The sequence below is a fragment of the Sceloporus occidentalis genome, unplaced genomic scaffold (genome assembly GCF_023333645.1).
Source record: "Sceloporus occidentalis isolate IW3139 unplaced genomic scaffold, rSceOcc1.0.p SCAF_55, whole genome shotgun sequence".
Classification (NCBI taxonomy): domain Eukaryota; kingdom Metazoa; phylum Chordata; class Lepidosauria; order Squamata; family Phrynosomatidae; genus Sceloporus; species Sceloporus occidentalis.
The window spans coordinates 1,669,477-1,688,346 of NW_028317035.1; positions in this window are offsets into that span (position 1 = coordinate 1,669,477).

Here is an 18,870-nt window from a genome sequence, read left to right on the forward strand (position 1 = left end):
AGTCCAGATCTTACTTGCTCACCACTCTTCCAACTACAAATCACATAAATTGCAATTAGAATATACAATATTTTTTACAATATGTAAGAGCGTGTTTAGTATTGTGTTTGTTAGTAAACATTATATACAAACACACAAACGTAAACTATTTCACCAAAAGTAAAATTGCTCTAAAATGTACCCAGGTAACAAGTGGGGGTTACACTTCTGCTACTGCAGAAGATAGGAAAGTTGGTTACCATCACTCATACAATAGTTTTGGGTCAATAATCACACCTCTCGATATACTGGAGATTCTCCAGTTAGACCATTCCGGCCTCATCCACAAATTACATTTTGGCCCAAATCAATAACCAGCGACTGTTCTATCCATTCCGACACAAACTATATCTTACCCTGGAATCTGGCGTGCTCCGTGCAGCCCAGTAGTAACAATGCTTTATTATATGGTCCTGGCGCTTTATGTCCGGCTCCAAGCCCTGCCGTGTAAGTACCCCCACCTTGAAGAAACCCTCGCCAGTACAAAGTTCCCCCAGCTCCAAACAGCGCTACCAGGCGGAAGCTCAGCGCAAGTACCATGCAGTGGAAGAGGACGTGGTGCCGGCCATGCCCGCTCCTGTTGCGAAGACCTGCATGTAGACTGTGATTAGTGACAGCAGCTGAAGGGTATGACAGAAATAGAACAGTGCCTAGGATGGAAATGGAAGCTCTCGACTTAATACGTCACGGTGACCCGTAATATAGGAGGAGTTAAGGAGACCAGGAAGGTGGAGGAGGATGCCGCTCTCGGCGAAATAATCAGTTTGGTGGCTTGCGAATGTGCGCTGTTCGTCATTTATCCACTTTGTTTGGAAATAATTGTATGCGTCATTTTGGCCTGTATTTTAACTCTGTTTCACTCGTGTGCGTTTCCGCCTTGCTACCTGGACGGCTGTAATACGAATTACCTCAGGGATTAGGGCCTGATAGGTAAGAATAAGGAGGGCGAAAACTCTTGCCGCCTACCTCCAGAATGCTCGTGGGAAGACTACAAGCTTTGTTTTGGAGGTGTGATGCGTGAGTGCTTAGTGATGGTAAGGATTGACCAATGGTAGCAAAGTTAAGTTTGCTGATGTAGAGATGCTATTATCCAACCCCAGCTACCTCTAGCATCATCTCTTGTGACTCTATAACTTATTCTTTGGATCGAATATTTATTTATCCCCCACCTCATAAAATAAAGCAGAATAAACATAGATGATCTGTGTAGCTGGCCCAGTTACTCCATGGTGGCCCAGTTACTATAGCTATGCCTCCATTGGCCATATTTGCCATGCACAGTAAACTCAGTCTTCAAAGTGTAATAATAAACACTGACCTTTGACTCATTTAGTTTGGGAATTTGATTGCTATTAATCAGATTTTTTTTTTTTTTTTTTTTTGTAGAACTATCTTGGGTTTTTTTGCAATGTAGTTTATACATACATGTTAAACACTACTTTTGTTACTATTCCCTTCCTAAACCAATGCAGTATTACTACTACTACGGGTATCAGGGCCAGACTGGGAATAATGAGCCAACCTTTTTATGCGTCCGTACACACCGTTGGAGTATGGGGTGCTGTCGGCCAGTGAACCAGATAGCTAGTCTAAGCTTTGAGTATACATCATACCTTAGTCTTTGCCAATGTTCATTAGCGCACTGAGTTTGCTTACCAATGAATTAGCGTACAAGGCTAGTTGCTTGGCAGGCATACGTCTGCATTTCTTGCTTAAGTGCCACAGTCTTGGGCTTTGTCTTAACAGCAAATTTTTATGTATCGAGCAGTACAACAGATCCATGCCATCCTCCAACTATTAGCCATGCAAGAGATGTGTTCTACCGATCATTATATACTTAATGCAAATCAGCTCCAAGGGGGCAGGGGATGTGTAATGGGATGCCCCTGTGTGCATGCACTCACGGATGACCTCACAGTAAAATCATGACTGCTTGTAGTGTAGGGTAAGTGTGATGAGTAATATATGAGATGTGAGGTGTAATGATAGAGTAGTAAGAATGTTTTAATGTGTACAGTTTTGGCCAAAAGTTTTGAGAATGATACAAGTATTGGTTTTAACGTTTTCTGCTTCAGTTATTGACAATTGCATTAAGTTTATGAGTCAGTGTTGACCCTTCTTTTTTCAGAACCTCTGCAATCTGCCCTGGCATGCGATGGCAGCCCATTCTTCCATAATCAATGTCAGGATTTGTGGGTATTTGTTTGTCCACTCGCCTCTTGAGGAGTGACCACAAATTCTCAATGGGATTAAGATCTGGGGAGTTTCCTGGCCATGGACCCAAAATTTTGATGTTTTGTTCCCTGAGCCACTTAGTTATCCCTTTTGCCTTATGGCTGGAAAAGGCAGTTTTCCTCACCAAACTGTTCTTGGATGGTTGGGAGATGTTGCTGTTGAAGCATGTGTTGGTACCATTCTTTATTCATGGGTGTGTTATTAGGCAAAATTGTGAGTGAGCTCACTCCCTTGGCTGAGAAGCAACCCCACACATGAAACGGTCTCAGAATGCTTTACTTTTGGCATGACACAGGACTCACCTTGTCTTCTCTGGATAACTTTTTTTCCGGGTGCCCTAAACAATCAAAAAATGGGATTCATCGGAAAAAAAGACTTTACCCCAGTCCTCAGCAGTCCAATCCCTGTACCTTTTGCAGAATATCTGGCTGTCCCTGTTGTTTTTCCTGAAGAGAAGTGGCTTCTTTGCTGCCCTTACGGACACAAGGCCATCCTCCAAAAGTCTTCGCCTTACTGTGCACCAGATGCACTGACACTTGCCTGCTGCAATTCTTGAGCAAGCTTTGCACTGGTGGGGCCCAATCCCGCAGCTGCATCAACTTTAGGAGATGGTCCTGGAGCTTGCTGGACCTTCTTGGCCGCCGTGAAGCATTCTTCACAACAATTGAACCTCTCTCCTTGAAGTTCTTGATTATCCGATAAATGGTTGATTTAGGTGCAATCTTACTAGCAGCAATATCGCCGCACGGGATTTTCCTTGCAGGTAACCATGATTAACAGAGGAAGAACGATGATTTCAAGCACCACCCTCCTTTTAAAGCTTCCAGTCTGTTATTCTAACTCAATCAACATAACAGATCTCCAGCCTTGTCCACTTCAACACTCTCACCTGTGTTAACCCCTTGATGACGATTGGCGTGCCAGGAGCGTCATGGCTTTAAACAGGTGCAAAAAGTCATCTACATTCACTTTCTGCACCTAAACATCGAGGCATTACAGCAACACCGGGATTGGCATCAGGGGCCATGTCTGGCCCCTCCCGGGACGTCCACGTCTGCCATACACAGTATGGTGGCAGACGCCTGTTTCAAAACAGTCTAGAAGCATTGAAAAATGCACACGTCCCAAATGTGGCCTTTTAGTCCCCAAACAACCTGACAAACCCATGCATGTGGGGTATCACTGTACTCGGGAGATGTTGCTTAACACATATTGGGGTGTTGTGTGAAAGTGACGTATACCAGGAGCTGTAAGTTCATACCTAAAGTTCAACATGTATGGGAAAAATACACACAAAAAATACTACTGCAAATTTGACAAAGGCTAGTGGTAAAATGTGTGAATGTAAAGAGCTAAAATACCAGCGTTTGAAATACCCTGGGGTGTCTAGTTTTCAAGAATTTATGGTTTTACAGGGCACATTAAATTAACCAGTCTCAAAGACGTACTAAATAGGGCATGGGCAGTGGCTCACCAAATATAAAAATTCAACATAGAAAAATGTGCATACCCCAAATGTGGCCCTTTTGCCCCCAAACAGCCAGGCAAAACTTGGGTAACATGGGTGGTATCACTGTACTTGGGAGATATTGCTGAACACATATTGGGGTGTTGTGTGACAGTGACATATACCAGTTAATTCATATATGAAGTAAAATGATGTCAGCTGGTCGTTTGGGGATTAACCCCTTAAGGACCGGGCTTATCACTCGCAGTGGAGGTTGCATTAGGATGAGTGTGTGTGAGTTGTGGAGGTGTAATTATAGTACGGATGGTTTATAACAAGCGTGTGTATTTGTGCTGCTATTTGTGGGTCCCCAGCTTGTTGGTCCAACAAAATCTCACCCTCTGCTGTAGAGAAGTTGGACGGCACAGACTTGAGAGGGTTTACACACAGCTACATGCTCTGCAAATTAGCAGTTTTATAGTTTTATTTGAATCTGTATTGCCACCTTGTGGTCATAAAAGCATAAAGCTGATTAAAGTGTGCAGCCAGTTGCTACCACAATAGCTACACCCCAATAATGCAGTAGGCACAACAGGAGTAACATAGGACCTGACTTCAAAATGCATCGCCTGGCAAATTTATCCTGGAAGAAGGCATTTCTGGAGGCAGAGTGGCATATAGGGGGTTAAAAGGCATTTCTAGAGGCAGAGTGGCATAAAGGGGGGTTAAAAGGCATATCATGGGGCACTCTGCCTCCAGAAAAGCCTTAAGCCCTCATAACAGCCCCCCCCCCCACTTACCACTGCTTCTGGTGTCTGGTGAGCACAGCAGGTGGAGGCATGAATTTAAAGGGCCCGGTGTCCATGCACCGTGCCGCCCAATGGCCATGCCTCAGCTCTTCGTCCCAACCCTTTTAAGACGTGGGACGAAGTGCTGAGGCACTGCCATTGGGCGGTGCGTGCACACTGGCCCCTTTAATTTCATTAGGTGCCGGTGGCGAGAGGAGGCTGCCTGGGTGCGGCTTTCAATCCTGCTTGCAGCCGCTCAGCGGCTGTTTTGAAGGTTGGTCTGCCGAAATTTCCCGGTGGGCCAGTCCGGCCCTGTGTAGAGGTATGATGATAGAGTATGGATAGTTTATAACGAGTGCATATTAGAGAGAGTGTGTGTATGTGTGATGATATTCATGGTCCCCAGCTTGTTGTTCCCATAAAGTTGGATACATGCCAAAACATTTTGGACAATGCTATGATTCCAACTGTGGGAACGGTTTGGGAAAGGCCCTTTTCTCTTCCAGCACGACTGTGCCCCAGTGCACAAAGCAAGGTCCATAAAGACATGGTTGGATGAGTTTGATATGGAAGAACTTGACTAGCCCGCAAAGAGCCCTGAGCTCAACCCCATCAAACACCTTTGGGATGACTTGAGGTGACCTTACAAATGCTCTACTGGATGAATGGTCAAAATTCCCTCAGAAACGTTCCAACATCTTGTGGAAAGCCTTCCTAGAATAATGGAAGCTGTTATAAATGCAAAGCTGCATTGTATTTGGAATGCAATGCCATAAAAGTTCCTGTTAGTGTAATGGTCAAGTGTCCCAATACTTTTGTCCATATAGTGCATTTCCTGAAAGCTCACATCAAAGGCAATGACACAAGTACAAGTTTATCTTGTTTTTATTAACAACTTTGAAATATGCTTTGTCTTCTAGCATGCTTTTTTCTTTATACAGGAAATATAGCATCTGGGTATTTCTTAGATGTTAGCTCAATAAATGAAAAATATACGCTCATTGGCTACTTTTTTAGGTATACCTTGCTAGTACCGGGCTGGACCCCCTTTTTCCGTCACAACTGCCTTCATTCTTCGTGGCTTACTTTCTACAAGGTGCTGGAAACATTCCTCAGATTTTGGTCCATATGGACATGATGGCATCACGGAGGCAAAATTAGACAAAAAATCAATAACTATTAATATATATAATATATATATATATATATATATATATATATAAATTGTTAACAGCAATGACACTTCTATCATGCCCAGGTTCTAGCATGTACTGGTTGCCTGGGCATGATAGGCGTTTGATTGCTGTTAGCAATTAATATTAATATATATATATATATATATTAATATTATTTCATTTTTCTGGCAAATTTTGGGTGTGTTACTTCTATTAAGTGTGCTTAACACACCAAAATCGGACAAAAAAATCAACAACAATATTATATATATATATATATAATTGCTAACAGCAATCACATTCCTGTCATGCCCAGGCAGTCAGTACATGCTGGAACCTGGGCATGATAGGATTGTGATTACAGCACCCTATGCCATGCTATCCCCCCCTTACACATCCATGCTATCACACTCATTCACAAACATTCAATGTAAATTACAGCATAACACCCATCACTCACGCACTTACTCTCACTGAATGTTTTCCTACCTTTCCTCTGTCACTTTTCCTCCTCTTCGTTCTTCCTCTTGGCTCTTTGTCTTGTGTCCCGTCCTTCCCGCGCAGTGAGTGCGGAAGGCGGTGGGCACGGCTTCAGTGTTTTTCGCCGGTATACGACATCAAATCTGGACTCACAGCATTTGTTGCTGCGCGCATCGCAAGGAAGCAGGATCAGAGGTCTGCGTTAACAGACCTCCCGCTCCCTTGATTGTCTTTAAGCCGGTTAGAGGAAGATCCTTGATCTCCCCAACCGAGCCTGCTCCTCTAGCGGTGGACATTACTGTCCGTCTATGGAGGGGTGCCGGTATTCACCCACGAGTACTTAACCCCTTCAGTCCCAGGGGTTTTTGGTACCTCAAAGCCCGGAGCAATTTTGCCATTTTTGCAGTATGTCGGTTCAGCGATTATTCTCTTTTCCTGCGAATAGCAAACCCTTGTAAAATATATATTATTTTTTTCAAGGAGAGATACCATAGTTAGACGATTAGCTGAAAATTTAGGATGAGAAATTTAGTAAAAACTAGCGAAACTTAGAAAAAACTAAATTTTTATATATTTTCCTTCTGAATCCTCGCAAAATTAGGTAAAGTGATGGAAAATCCTCTCCGAGTTTATCAATTCAGGTGTCCTGATTTCAGAAATATCTAATTTATATAGATTTTTCATACTTTCCCAGCACTTAAAGGGAACATGCTATAAGGTGTACATTATTCTGAGAATTTTTATACTTATGGATTTTTATGATTAACAGGTTTGGAAAATTGATTTAGCAGCCACAAAAATATAACGTAATTATGTTAAGATATAGTTGGGATATCTGTGAGTCTATTAATATTTAGCATGCAAGAAAGTTGGTTGGATACAGATTATGAAGGCTATGCTGCAGTATAAAAGCAAGAAAGTATATTTTGCTTCAAAATTTCAAGCATACAAAAAAGACTAACTAATAAGAATCAAGGTAGGCCTCCATTACAATGGGTAGGGTTGCACAAGTACTATGTCAGGAATCCAAGACCCTGAGATAGAAAGCACAAAATATGATAATAATACAAATGCTAGAATAATGGAGGGCATAGTTCAAGAAGGATATTCGGTTTAATACTAATGACCTTAAGGAAGAACTGAAAGCAGTGGGGAAGAAAGCAAAATGCATTACAGAATAGGCATGAATAATGGATTGGCCAATCTACACAGGAGTTTAGCTAACTGTCACGGATCTAGCTAGTCCGACCGACTACCTCCGCTATCTTATGCTCTCTTAGCCTGGGACAACACACTTTCCCGGATTCCCCAGTCACTAGCCGAGTGTAGGGTATAACATTAAGAACACTTTATTGGACACAGACACAGGTATATATATCCATATAAACACATCAACACACAGAATGAGACGTCAGATGAGTAACATAACCGCCCCCTTTAGCTGGGGATTCAGGTCTCCCAGGAACAATAGGGGAGATAACGGGATTAGCCTCTGATATCTTCCACCGATAGTCAGGCTGGAGCCCTGGCTGGGCACCCTGTGGAGATAATCCTGTCTGGTAGGAGGCTATTCTAGCCGCCCAGCAGTTCCAAAAGTAAAACCTGTATGTCCTGGTACTGGGCCTGGCGGTGTGGGCGGCAGAGGGCAGCTTCTGGGCAATAGGAAAAAAGGGGTAAACATAGAAACTGGGTTCCAGGGGAACGGGTGTTTGGGCTGTATAAGATCCACAGCGGTGTGCCTGAAGGGACGGGTCCGTCACACTAACTAACTCAGTTCCATGCAAAATGAATGGATTCAGAATAGATCCCACTAGAATAGATCAAAGGAAAGCCTGTTACTCACTATGTTAGCAAGAGATCTCATACTGAATCCTACACATAGAACCACAACACCTAGAACTGTTCCTCGATACCATCGGTGAGATGTAATCATGAGGATACAACTGTGTATCCCCTACACCACCCGTTCAAAGTGACATGGAGGGACATTTTTGCCTCCCCATTTAGCTATATGAATACATTTTGTCAACTAATAGCACTAAAATGAAGATAGATTAGTTGGCCATGGGTCAATCCACAGGGGTGGAGACAAAAAGGGGCATAGTCACTCGACATTAAGTTCCCGCTCAGGATGCAGGTAACAAGTGTCTGGCGACCAATAGACCTACTCGTACGGACCTTTAAAATCCTGGTGCCAAAGCTGCTGCATAGTGCATACCGCGTTAACCCCCTATTAACCCCTTCTACAAAAAAACGAAGAAAAAATGAACACGAATTTACATGAATATTTGCCCGAACCGAACACAAGAACAGGTGAATATTCGTGGAATACAAAGATTTTTTTTCCCTACGAAGACGAATACAAAGACAAACACGAAGAGTTGGCCCGGGCCCGAGTCTAGTAAGAAATATTTAAATACTGTGATGAATGATAATTATACTTTAGGGTAAATCAAAATTTCTTTATTTTTAAATTTTTGCAGTAAAAGGGGGATACAGAAGGGAAAAAAAGGGAATGTGGGGTAAAACAGAAAGCAATGATCGCAACAAGAGACCTACAGTAATATATCGCAATATAAGAGGCAGGATGTAGTATGATAGCTCATATGTGCGTAGAAAGAGCCAGACATCAAGAGGCATTGAGACATAGTTGACAGAACATTGTAAAATGGGCAGATCACAAAACAACAGCTCACATGTATGCGAGAGAGCCATATGACAAGAAACAAAGAAGTACATTCGATAACACCTAGTAGAAGGGTTAGCAAGTTATTACAAAATGCACTGTGTTGTTGCATACGTGGTAGCTAGAGGAGCTCTCATTTCAGCAGCCCCAAAAGTGAAGGAGAATCACTGAGGAGGGAGGGGGGGAAACACAGGGAGGAGGGAAGGTAGAAAGAAAAGAGGGAGAGTAAGAGAGAGAAAAAAGAAACACAAAGAAGGAAAGAAAGAAAAAAAAAATCACAAACACCACAACAAAAACAACCCCACCTGGCCACCGCAACCGAACGCAAACAGAACACATCTCTTTGGAACTAATCCAACAGAGGGCGAATAAGGGGGCCTGCGACAAACTCCAGCCAGTGAAACCAAGTCTTCTGGTATCTCTCCTCCGCACCCGTGGCAAGCAGGTGTAACTCCTCCAGGACTCTCGTTTGTTCAACTCGGAGGACCCACTCCTTAAAGGTAGGCGGGGCAGGATCGCCCCAGCGCAGCGGTATGAGCGCCTTCGCCGCTGTGAGAAGATGGCGCATAATAGACCTGCGCGAACCAACGTTCCGAGAGGGGGGGTATGAAGCAGAAGACAAAATTCCGGCGTGAACCGGACCACGCGGTCCGTGAGGCGTTGCAACTGGGCATGAACAGATTTCCAGAAAGGAACTATACGAGGACACTGCCACCACAAATGCAGGAGAGAGCCCGTGGAGGCGTCGCATTTCCAACACCTGTTCGGCACGTCGGGCGGGATATAGAAGTCAAGGCAGGGGGTCGGTACCACAGGGCCAGCAGCTTGTATGACATTTCCTGGTCACTGGTACCGCACATAATTGCGTACTTGAGCATAGTGGAACGCGTCTAAAAAAGAGGGAGGCGTGCGAAGGGAAAGCTGATCTAGAGGCTTAAGACCCTCGCTGGAGAGGTAAGTGCGGATTTCCGACCTCTCGCCCCCAGACGAGGCCGAGAAGAGGGCCCCGCCCATCCCAGGGGGGAAATCAGGGTTATTCCTAACTGCGGCGAGGGTGTGGTGTTTGAACCAAATATAAAAATATATCTCACAAAGGTTCGTCTACATTAAAAGGTATTTATTATTAGGTAACAACACAGCAAACACATTTATCTCATATACACGCATAGCCAAACCCCACAGGACAACAACCCCCTTTTATCTCTCTCTCTATACATAAAACAATTCCCTTCAACACAATTTGATCTCACCCAATGTTAAGCCTCCAGATCCGATAATAGCTCACTGCCGGGAGCTCACTCTCACCACATCCACCATGGAGGAAAAGGAAAAAGAACTGAAAGAGTCCATGTGTGGTATTATATTATATACCCTTCATTTGACGTCACATCCTGTTTCATCACTTCCTTTAGTGAACTGTGGGAGGGAAGGATTCTAAGAATGCCCACCTTAACCTAATCCCTTTGTTTATGGGGACAAGACAAGTTACCACAAGGGCAACGAGGATAGTCGCGTCTTCCTGAGAACCTGAAACCAGACATCAAGAGTGACCCGTACGAAGGGGTGAGGCAAAGCCGCTCCCCGTGCAGTAGGGGGCAGAAGCCATGGCAAAAAGCGCATAGGAAGGCCCAGTAAGGCGGTTTCAACAGCCACCCATTGTTTGTGTGCCGGGCTGTGGGACCATTCCAGCACACGTAGCAGATGGCACGCCCTGTAATAAGTGCGAGGGCAGGGCCAGACCGCCCTTAAAGTTGGGGAGAATTAGCGTGGCAAGGCGTACCCTAGGGGCCCGAGAACCCCATACAAAGCGCAGAAACGCTGTGCGCAGAGAAGCGAAGAAAGAGGGGGGGACAGCAATAGGGAGGGTCTGAAACAGATACAGAAAACGGGGCATGACGTTCATTTTGAGCACATTGATGCGACCCAACCAAGAGATCGTCAACAACTTCCAGGACCTCAGATCAGACCGGAGGGTAGTCAGTAAGGGTGAGAAGTTATAGTGGAATAGTTGGGAGAAGTCAGGCGATAGCCAGGTCCCGAGATATTTGAGCTTAGAGCTGCACCAGGCAAAAGGGAACGAGGTCCTTAGGGGACAGACCACCTCATGAGGAAGGTTTATGTTCAATATTTCGGACTTGGAGGCATTGATTTTGAAGTTTGTAAGAGCACCATATACAGAGAACTCACGGAGGATGTTGGGGAGAGAGATCTGGGGGCGGGACACAACGAACAGTAGGTCATCCGCATAACCTAGAATTTTATGATGAGTACCCCCAACTCGCAACCCACATATATCAGGGTTCATCCGCACGGCTTGGAGTAAGGGCTCTACAGAGAGCACGAACAGCAGGGGGGATAGTGGGCAGCCCTGCCTCGTCCCGTTCCGGATAGCAAAGGAACCCGAGAGGGAGCCATTAACCCGGACGCGAGCCGAGGGAGTGGAATAAAGGGTACGAATCCAGGTTAGTAATCCGGGACCGAAACCCATATGCGACGGTGGACGGCATGAAAGGCCAGTCCACCCTGTCAAAGGCCTTCTCAGCGTCCGTGGAGAGCAGTATGGTCGGAGTGGAGGTGTGTTTGGCGCAGTGCATAAGTGAAAGGGCTCTGATAGTGCTGTCCCTGGCTTCACGCCCGGGGATGAAGCCTGTCTGATCTGGATGAACCAGCGAGTGAATGAAAGGCTTGATTCGGTTGGCAAGGATCTTGGCCAGTGGTTTCAGATCCGCGTTCAGCAATGAAATTGGGCGGTAGTCTTGACAGACTGCAGTAAAATAAGAATGATACTTAACAGAGATGATGAAGTAACCCTGCAAAACAATATCAAGTGGAACTCCGTTGGTCATAACGACTACTTGACGAAACATGGGAAGGATTCTGGTCTCTAACCCAGGACACTTACAAACAGGTCTATGTGAAACCCTCTGGATCAAGGCACAGTCAAGCCCTGGTTCCACTAGCACATGGTGTATGGTTCTTTTTAAGGTATTTTTTACTATAGTATTGATAGGTTGCTATGTAACTAGCAACAGTATCAATTGTAAACTACTAGGTGTAACCTAGAGAACAATATTTCAGTTGTAACCATGCAAACCAAAATCACTAACTCATCCTATACCTATACACACTCACATGAATTAAAGAAAATGTGCCTCTGCCTATAGGTAACTAAGGAACACTAATAACACAAGAACTGGTAACTAGCTGTTGTATTGCATCAGGCTAGAATTTCTAGGACAACTATTGACCAGTAGGTCAAAAGCATGTATAGCAACTTTGTTGTGTTGTTGGGATCCTAATACAACTATTGACCAGTGGGTCAGTAGTAAAGCTTGTATATAGCAACTTTGTTGTTGTTGGGTTCCTAGGACAACTATTGACCAGTAGGTCAATAGTTCAGCCTTTATATGAAATCAATTCTGCTGTCATTCTGCTGTCTATGACGGAAATCACATTTTGGAAAATTATATTCATAACAACATACCAGGACGTAACAATCATCTGTTTTTTAGCAGGTCTAAAACTTAGTTAAATACAACCTCAGATGAACAACAACACATGATATATTACATCATGTCATGATTTATTCAACTAAAATGAAGAAGCCATGTGTGAAAAACTACATTACACCTTATGTTTTAATAGATTATAGAACCACCTTTAGCAGCAATAACTTGAAGTAATCATTTTCTGTATGACTTTATCAGTCTCTCACATCATTGCAGAGAAATTTTGTCTCACTCTTCTTTACAATGTTGCTTCAATTAATTGAGCTTGGCATGTATTTGTTTATGCACAGCTCTCTTAAGGTCCCATCACAGTATTTCGATCTGGTTGAGGTCACGGCTTGTGATCTTTTGTGTTGCATCAATTCCATCAAATAAATGTCATTATAATCCTCCTACCTCTGGAGGGTGGTTGAAACATATGAGCCAAAAGCTACATAGTTTTGGACATGCCCACCATATATTGTATATGGAACCCTCTATCATTAGGTACATTTTGCAGTTCTAAATGATTGAAGTATCCGGACAATTGAGTTATGCTAAGTTCCCCCTTTTCGCATTTCTCTATAGGGATTTGGTGTAGAAGATAATTTTCCAATAATTGAACTGTATTGATGAATCCATCTGACATAAAAGCAAATAATATATTGAAATGACCCCCCCCCCCAATTTCTGGACCTCTAAGCAAAGAGACTCCAAAAAGAGGGAGAGATAACAGGAAAGGGGAGAGATAATGAGAAGCAGGAGAGATGAGGACAAAGGAGAGAGATAAAGATGAGGCATGATAGAGAAAAAAGAGAGATAAAGGGGAAAGGGAGAAATTAGATAAAGAGAAAGAAGAAAGATAACGAGAGAAAGGAGACAGATGGGGAAAATGGGAAAGGAGAGAGAGAGAGATAAAAAGTAGTGATACGGTGATAGAGTGATACAAAGAAAAATAAGAGATGAGATAAAAAAGCAATGTTTGATTCAATTTATTTATATAACTTTGAGGCTGACAACTTACTTTTATTAACAAAAATGTATGTGTGTGGAGGAGCATTTCATGCAGCTGCCCATTGAGCCCGCAACACTACCTGCCAGCATTGCAACTCGCAAGTCCGTTTAGGGTCACTAGCCTGACCCACACTATTCATTTACTATGTGATCGTCAAAGTATGTGGTCCTCCGCCCCTGCCCTAAGCGTATGGCGTGATGACATCTCATGTGAGGTTGAGAAAGAGGGAAGACCAAATTGGCTCTGACAGTCTCCTTCTAATCTGCAGAGTCAGTGCAAGTACAAGTGACTCCTGCATTGTATGCCCCTAAGCCATATATGGTGCCCCCAGTCACATATACAGGGTCCCCAGCCTTATAAGATTTTATAAATAAATACTTTTTATAAAGCAACCAAGCCTGGTCAATCCATCCATGTTACTAGGGAGCATGGAGGGGGGCCCCAAGCAAATGCTTGCCGAATCAATCGTAAAGATAGCTCTGATGTTTGGTGCTGCTGCTGCATGCAGCTTGTGGTAGTTCTGACTCCACAGGCTTTAGCCTATGAGACTGGTATACTACGGGTCACCTGACTATTGTTTTGTCCACACCTCCAGCCAGACATTTTTCCATTTGTTAGTAAAATTAAATCGTAAGTAACCCTACTCTGAAATACTGTTTCAAATAGTCCAGTGCCCAATTTTGCCACCAATATTATAAATGATTTATTGTTTTGTGTTGTCCAGTAAGGTCATTACATGGCTTGACCGTAACTGCAAATGTTCTGCCTTACTCCATATTTGTGATCTGGAGCAGAGAGATAGAGCATTGTGTGTGTAGTAACTGTGTATTGTGAGCTAAATCTACCCATATATACCCTATTCTATTACCTTATCCTAACTTAACTCTTCCCTTGTCCCCAATCAATATATATATATATATGTATATATGTATATATATATATATATATATATATATATATATATAAATAGGCAGGGAGAAAAACAATATGAGTCCTGGCATCAGGTGTAACATTAATACATGTGAGACAATAATTTATTTTTGTTTGGTTTCCCCAGTCTTTTTTTTTTTTTACTCCTACAAACCTATGCTGCACAGAAGACAGGCCTGGCACTCCACTGACCCCATGACATACAAAAATTTGGGGCATTGACTCTTATGATGGGCATAGTAAAAAAAAAAAACACCATATAATCTTATTGGAGCGCAAACCCTATTTTATCCAGCCTTGTTTTCACATATAATATACAGTATATTAATATATTAATGTTCCAGACCAGATATTTTAATATGCTTCAGAGTATATAAAGGGAAGGACACTCACCTTGATCCCCCTGGCAGCCCACTATCTGTGAGCACTAATGTGAGACCTGCTGTCCCCCTATTTGAATAAGCCTCTGGGTGGATAATTATAACACCAGCCCAGATTCATTTCGCTTTCATTTTCACTTAATACGCCAGCATGTGGCACTGTGAGGAAAAGCCATAAAGATTTCTGTGACAGACCCACCAGGGACCCTCTCCGCCAAGAGCGACTTCTCCCTTCAGGACGATAATCCACCGCAATCCGTAGGCGATATCCCCAAACAAAGTAAAGGGATATCGCTATCCAGTACCCAAATAACCAGGCGAGACTAGTCTTTAGGTACAACAAAAGGAATCTGTTTATTATGGGACGGGGGGGGGGGGCGGCTGGCAATACAAAAGAACACAGGCGCCACTAAGTCTGGGAGATAAGGAGCATACATTATATTTATTAGATTATCTCCCTTTTGTGTCCTAGTTAACCCCTCCTCTTCCTGCAGTCTGTGAGTATATTAACCAGCTAGTTCAGTTGCTGGTTGCCCTTTTGTGGTTCTGGACCTGTTAGTGCGTGCTTCCAGTGTTTGATTGTTGTGTATGACCCGGCCTGCCTGACTCCCATTGTGGTGCTGACTCCTGCCTGATTTTGGACTACGTGGATTTCTGGACTCCTGACCTTGGCTCGTGTGACTACCCGTTCTGGCTCCTGACCTTGGCTTGATCTATGACCACCCGCTTGTCTTACGTTTTGGATTCTTGTTATTATTTTATTTTAATAAACATTTTGACCAGTACCTTTTTGCCTCCGTCCTGATTCACTGGTACCCTGACACTATTACAAAATAAGGCAATAAAATACCTTTTTATTAATAACACAATAAAGAGCTTCATGTCACTGGATAACATTAACTGAGGGGCGCAATCCGTGAAAATAGTCTAGAGTGCAGTAAAGTCCCGGGACCACCGAGTGGAAGATCCAGCAGACCGCAGACAAGGTGGTAGCCGCAAACAGTTCCATAGGAAACAGTCCTGGGTACCGCTGGCCTTCGGAGTTAACTTACTCGGTGGTCGTTGTACCCAGCCGTCCGCCTCCCTGTCACGTCTTTCTTCCAGGCTACATATGTTAAGATCCTTTAACCTGCCCTGGTAATCCATGAACCATTTTAGTAGCCCTTTTCCGAACTTTCTCCAACATATCTATATCCTTCTGAAGATACGGTCTCCAGTACTGTACACAATACTCCAAGTGAGGTCTCACCAGTGATCTGTACAACGGCATGAGCACTTCCCTCTTTCTACTGTTAATACCTTTTGCTATACAACCAAGCATTGTGCTAGCATTACCTGCTGCTCCACTGCATTGTCTACCCCAGGAAAGGGGAATAATGGCTAAACCGACATATGGCAAAAATGGCAAAATTGCGCTGGGACATAAGATACCAACTGAAGGGGTTAAACTCTACTAAGGAACATTATTTGGAAAAAAAATTCTGCTGGAGTCCTTGTATATCCATAATGAATACTACATATACTACAGGTTCTCCAACCCACCCTAGTAAATTTTCTGCACAACACTACATTTTCAGCCTCAAAACTGTAACTATCCATGACTCACACTCCAACTCTCACCTGCAACTGCTACTGACAAGTTAAAATGGTGTCAGCACACATATACAGCCATCAGCCATAACATTATAACCACCTGCCTAATATTATGTAGGTCCCCCTTTTGCCACAAAAACAGTCCTGACCCGTTGAGGCGTGGACCCCACTAGACCTCTTAAGGTGTGTTGTGGAATCTGGCACCAAGACTTTAACAGTATATCCTATAAGTTATAAGGTGGGACCTCCATGGATCGGATTTGTTTGTCCAGCATATCCCACAGATGCTCGATTGGATTGAGATCTGAGAAATTTGTAGGCCGAGCCAACACCTTGAACTCATTGTTGTGTTCCTCAAAACATTCCTAAACCATATTTTTGCTTTGTGGCAGAGTGCATTATAATGCTGAAAGAAGCCAATGCCATCAGGGAATACCTTGTCCATGAGAGGGTGTACATGGTCTGCAACAATGCTTAGGTAGGTGGTGAGTGTAGTAAGTAACATCCACATGAATGACAAGACCCAAGGTTTTTCCCAGCAGAACATTGCCCAAAGCATCACACTGCCTCCACTTCTTCCCTAGTACATCCTCCAAGTAAGTGACACACACGCACCAGGCCATCCATGTGATGTAAAAGAAAACGTGATTCTTCAGACCAGGCCACCATCGCTGGTGGTCCAGTTCTTATGCTCATGTGCACATTGTAGGTGCTGTCGGCAGTGGACAGGGGTCAGCATTGGCAGCCTGAGTGGTCTGCGGCTACGCAGACCCATACGCAACAAACTGCCATGCACTGTGTGTTCTGACACCTTTCTATCAGAACCAGGATTACTCTTTTCAGCAATTTGAGCTACACAGGCCAGCTTTTGCCCCCACATGCATTAATGAGCCTTGGCCGCCCATGACCCTGGATTGTCCTTCCTTGGACCACTGCAGACTGGGAACAAACAACAGGAGCTGTAGTTTTGGAGATGTTCTGACCCAGTCATCTAGTCATCACAATTTGGCTGTTGTCAAAGTCGCTCATATCCTTACGCTTGCCCATTTTTCCTGCTTCTAACACATCAACTTTGAGGACGAAATGTTCACTTGTTGCCTAATATATCCCATCCACTCACAGGTGCCATGATAACAAGACAGTGTTATTCACTTCACCTGTCAGTGGTCATAATGTTATGGCTGATTGGTGTATATCTAATGCCTGTCTCTTTTCCTTTGGAAATGCGGCTTGGAAAATGCATGTCACAAACATTTTAATCTTCATGAGGTGCATGCCAAGATCAAAAAGAAAATTTTAAATCATTTTCATTTGAAAATATATGATTTCCTGATTTGTTGTAGGGTTCCCACAATTTGTTCATTACTACTTGCTACACTGGTAAGGCTAAAACTACTCCTCCAATGTATTCAGGGCCGGCCCAAAACATAGTGCCATCTGGGGCGAAATTTGAAATGCCGCCCCCTCCCCCGACGCCACTGCTCATTATCTACCCTTCTCATTATCTACCCCCTCCCTATTCTGTTTGTTTAACAAATAATTATCATTGCAAAGCTTGTATTGTGCTGCACTTGTGTGGGTTACAGCTGTAGCTTTATATTTTATTTATAACATCAAACTAAATATGGTTCTAAGTCAACTCAACTCTGGTATAAAAGTTGTTCAGCCATATGTGGTAGACCTTGTTTAGGGCAGCCAAAGGATCTAAGCGACTAGCCTTTTATACACGCAACATCAGAGTGTATAGCCATGCGTCTTTCACACATTTCCTAAAACGTGACCCTCTATTTAGACTTCTTTGATTACATGCATTGCTTAACAAAACATTGAATCTCATTAGAGGTATTCTGCTCTAGGCTTTAGATTCAATTAAAAGTTCCTGAGGAACCAGGCCAACATTAACACAAAATACATCAAGGCTGGAGTTAGAAGGCTCCTAAGGAAAAGTTTGATGAACTGCTTGCATACGAGCTGGGTATGTTTCCTTCATCACTGCTGCCTATTTGTGTGTAGTAGAGCCCTGCGCGGGACTGTTTTCTTAATCCCGCTCCCGCTAAATTTCCGACCATTACCGCCCGCTCCTGCAACGTGTGTGTTCCACTTCCGCACGCTCCCGCAACATGTGTCCAATCCTGCCCCCTCCTACAAACATCATTCACAAGCATTCATTAATTCCCTCATTCATTCCCTCATTCACAGATACTAATCATTCACAGGTACTCATTCATTCCCTCAATCACGCATACTCTCTCATACAAATCCCCCACCGCCTTACCTGAACTGCAGATTTCCCGCGCACTTCCCGCAAGGCTGCCTTTGCGTTGCTCGCACACAGCATCTCTTCTCTTTTCCAGCTGGAACAGAGTCATGTGACGTAAATTCACGTGACTCTGCTGGGTTCCTGGGCGGAACAAGAGAAGAGACGCTGTGTGGGAGCAACGCAAAGGCAGCCTTGCGGGAGTGCACAGGATTACTAGGAACCCACAGGTACATTGTCTGACCGCCCGCTCCCGCCCGCATTACCCGAAAAACTGCCTGCACCCGCAAGTTTTTTGACTTGCCGATGCAGTCCTCTAGTTTGCAGTTCAAGAAAACATTGTTGTACATGAAGCAA